At 34.0% G+C, this 4,250-nt stretch overlaps 1 long non-coding RNA gene across 3 annotated transcripts; it reads right to left on the reverse strand.

The window, feature by feature from the left end:
* Positions 1-775: 775 nt before the first annotated feature.
* LOC139845220 (uncharacterized) lies at positions 776-3,809 on the reverse strand. Of its 3 annotated transcripts, XR_011758243.1 has the most exons (6): positions 3,531-3,809; positions 3,280-3,370; positions 3,042-3,194; positions 2,708-2,821; positions 1,254-1,911; positions 776-1,135 (listed from the first exon to the last, which is right to left on the reverse strand). It is a non-coding gene; the product is annotated as an uncharacterized lncRNA (long non-coding RNA). The 3 variants fall into 3 exon arrangements; XR_011758241.1 differs by having other exon boundaries at positions 776-1,911; XR_011758242.1 differs by having other exon boundaries at positions 776-1,911; positions 3,033-3,194.
* Positions 3,810-4,250: the final 441 nt, after the last annotated feature.

A 4,250-nucleotide genomic window follows, 5' to 3' on the forward strand; every position in this document is an offset into this window, starting at 1 on the left:
CGATCTTAATTCAGAATGACTGTGTATTGTGTTTGTGGTAGTTCGTCGATTATTTGTACTTCGTTGACAATAAAGAATCCAGGTCAACGAAGTACGAGTAACCTTCGACGTGGATTCTTTGATGTCAACGATGTACGAATAATCGACGGAGTACCACAAACACAAAACACGTCAATCTGAATTAGAAGCAAAGGTTAATTTGGGGATGTTTTGTATGGGTATAAAACTAAGCAATAACCATGATGGTTGGCATTGCAAATTAGAACTGATTCTAATTATAATTATTTGATTATTTAACTGTAGCAAAATTGATTATTATCATGTGATTACTTAGGGCCATTCTAATGTAGCAAATTAGAACTGATTCTAATTATAATTATTTGATTATTTAACTGTAGCAAAATTGATTATTATCATGTGATTACTTAGGGCCATTCTAATGTAGCGTGTAAACAATCAGAACTTTGACAAATAGTCAAACAGCTGAGTATCTAATTATCGCAGCTTCACATAGCAGAAGCCTGCCCAGAAACAATCTCATACAGGCTTCAGATTATACAATATCCTATTCCTTTAACCACATTCAAAACACAATGTATAAAAGAAACGCATTTATCATATAATCAGTGTCAAAACGCAGACAAATCCAGTTTAACCCGTTATGTGGACAACCCATTTTATCACTTCTAACCATAACCCAAAACAAACCACAAGATAACATTATCAGCTCTATCCTTTTTGCAATTAAAATTCAGAAAACTTAACAAACGTCATACGTGTCAAAGCATTTTTGAAATCGATTAACTATAAACACACACTTAAAGCAGTCGCAAAATGAGCGTAATAACTGAAGAAAACAAATGATACCTCATAAGGCTCTAAATACAATCCTACTTTTAGCTGTTCCTTTAATTCACAAAAGTTTTCTTCTATTTCGCGCACAGACTTGGGAAGGGTAAAATTAAATAACGCTTGTTTTAGCATTCACAAAGATGAAGATTGCTTAGGGAAAACTGTAATTCCACCAGGAAACTAACGACGAAAATGGCTGCCCGGAAATGGGATCTGAAAGAACACCAAACACCACATGGGTCCAATTAGATGCACTTGCTTTGTGCATGGATAACATAGCAACCTGTCAAGGATAATAACCATTTAAGATATATTTCTTTCAAGTGTACTTATAATGCATTCAAATACATATTTAGATGAATCAACAAACATATTTCTCTATTTCTGAGTAAATAACGTACTTTAGTCTCGTGAACTGAGGAAGAAGATACAAAACGGAATTGTGTTGTCTGAAGTATGCTTCATTCATGGTTGAGATAACAAACTCTATTTTAGTACTTCCATAATCATAACTGGCAAGTAAAACTAATATATAATATGACATAACTGATTAAACACACGGCTCTATTGAGTCGACAACAATCGTCAATTTATTGGCGACTTGATTGACTCTTAGAGCCTAAATCAAATTCCAGGCAGGATTTAAAATCCATAGAAATTTGATTCTACGATTTTCATGGCGTCTATTATTATTTTTATTTTAGTATTTTTTTCAATTTTTTTTAAATTTATTCTTCCTACTTAAAGGTCGTAGGTCCTCTCGGAAGCAATCTCTTTATCTGTCGAATAAAGAGAGGGATGACTTTCTCTACTCTTGAGAGTGTTGTCACTCTGGGTGGAGAAATGACTTGTTTTTATTCTCGGATAGGGGAAGGATTGTCTACGTCTCACCTCCCCCATACACCACTCATGTGGTATTGGGTTTTGTTGTTGTTGTTATTGATTAAATACCTTTGTGTATACTTCAAGTATGGCAGATTTTTCATGATAAGACTGGATTGCCGCCCTATCTGCATTCTTTGCTTCAACTTGAATGGCTTTCTTCTCCTCCAGTGTTCTCTTTGAGTTAATCAACGAAGATCACAGAAATGATAATAATTAAAGTTAGAAAATAGAAACTATACATTAAAAAGGATCCAAGAAACACACAAAACATAAGCACTTTTTTCATACCCAGACACTTTCAGTATAATACATTTCATATTATTGCACCCATCAATTAACAATTACATAAATCACCTATTTAATACTTAATTGTATTTTTTCCTCCAAATTAAAACCATATATTAACGGATCATCACATATCACATTATCATATTTCAGTAATCTGACTAACTTAGTTGTTTTATGCTGAAAACCATTATATTAAGGTTGTGTTCAAACTTGTAGACTATATAACAAAACCAGATCTGTGAATGGTTCAACAGTACAATAAGTATCATAAACATTGACGGGTTTTTCAGAGCGTGCATATGAAGAAACATAAAGTGCCTATAAAAAAACTCAAACACAAGTTTACTACCCCGTTCAAAAAAATTGTTGTTATGAGATCTTATAGCCAGAAATCATGATCAGTGTTTTAGCTACAAGGAACTATCCTGGATGTAATCTTCTAAGTTTCTTTTGTTCATAAACTGATTAACAAGATTAAACAATTTATTGAGTCAGTACTAGTCATCTAACTTATAATGCTGGCAATCTGGCATCACATTTTCAAAAAATGTTCAAACCTAGAACTATGAATCTATTTCTTTAACTTATAAACTGCAGATGGCATTCAAATGAGTAAACTATATGCATTGACTCAAGGACAGGCTACAAGAGTTTTAAGATGATAAGCTATAATAAATTGTACCTGTAGGTTAACTGGCGAATGAACAATTTTTGAACGCAGACTGGCATTTTCTTGAACTCAGGAGTTGAAGTGATCCATCATCACAGATAGTAAAATCATGCTTGATATTTGACTCTATAGGTTTTAACAAAAAAAAAATACGTTAGATTATCGTGTGAGAAAAAGAAAAAAAAAAGCACTTGACCATCATATTTTACAGTACTAGTACTAGTTAATGAGTTGGATAATATTGCAACTGGTGTTTCCTCGAACAAACAAACAAAGTTAACCCGTTTCACTTGTCATGCAACTCAGTTCATCATGAATCAAATGTACAAGCACTAACCAACCAGACCTTCTTTTTTCTGATAGTTTCCTTCAGTAACAGTTGGTGCTTATTAAGAGATAAAATGGATTCGCGCATCTCCTTGATTTGGGCATCGACTTCTTGAATGTGAGGCATCTCCCTCTCTCTGGATTCATTGAACTCTGATATCTCCGCATTCAACTACAATTATAAAAGATAGATTTGAATCATCATTCACTTATAACAATCAGACAAATGAAATAAACATATACTTTCTTTAACCTACATGTGATATTCTCTCCTCATACTCTAGTCGTTGCTCATCAAATTTCGACGATACATCCCCAAAAGGTCCTAACAACTTTATTCTTTCCTCTCTATAATATAAAGCACAAAAAATAAAAAATAAATAAAAAAGTTATCCAAATGGTAATGGTAAAATATGTTAATCTAAGATCTTGCAGGTAATCAATCGTCAATTTAGGCCCTCGTAATATTTATAAGTATATGCAGTTTTTTTCTTTACAAAATGAGTACCTGTGAAGGCAAAAGTTGATGATAGCGCTAAGAAACACCTGAGTGCGGTCAACATCAGGCTTAATGAGATCTTTCAAATTAAACTTCTTAGGGCATCCAAGAGCATCAAGGATTCCCTTAATTCAGGCTTGATGCTCTTAAATGCCCTAAGAAGTTTAATTTGGAAGATGGTTGCAGTTTTTGGGGAATTTTTCGATGATGATGACGGAGAATGATGAAATTGGGTGGGATAATGAAAAGAAAAAGGTAGGGAAAGAAATATTTAGGGTTAGTAACGGACGTGAGGGAGAAGGGATGGTCGAGTTCAGAATTATATAAAAATAAAATAAAATAAAAACCCAAAACGTGTATAGGGAACGGGAGAGGTAGTGGACAGTTGGACCGAGAGAGTTCTCTGTGTCAAACTGTCAATAGAATAGAAGATGGATAATAACATTGCGCATCCGCGGAATCGAACACCGGTCAGTTGGACCAATGGGAGAAAGTTCTCGCGTTGTGTAAATAATAGATGGATAATAATATTGCGCATTCGGGGAATCGAACTCCGGTTCGGTACCGTGGGAGTATGGCTGGCAAACCAAACCCAATACTTAAAAAATGGGTCAGTTGGATTCAAGATTACGAGTCCAGTGAGCCTTAAAATAAGACTAAATAAAAATATGGAAGGTCCTTAATGAGATCATAAATATGGCAATAAATTATTAAGGGGTCCAATGGGTT

This window comes from Rutidosis leptorrhynchoides, chromosome 4, assembly GCF_046630445.1.
Source record: "Rutidosis leptorrhynchoides isolate AG116_Rl617_1_P2 chromosome 4, CSIRO_AGI_Rlap_v1, whole genome shotgun sequence".
NCBI classification, from domain to species: Eukaryota; Viridiplantae; Streptophyta; class Magnoliopsida; order Asterales; family Asteraceae; genus Rutidosis; species Rutidosis leptorrhynchoides.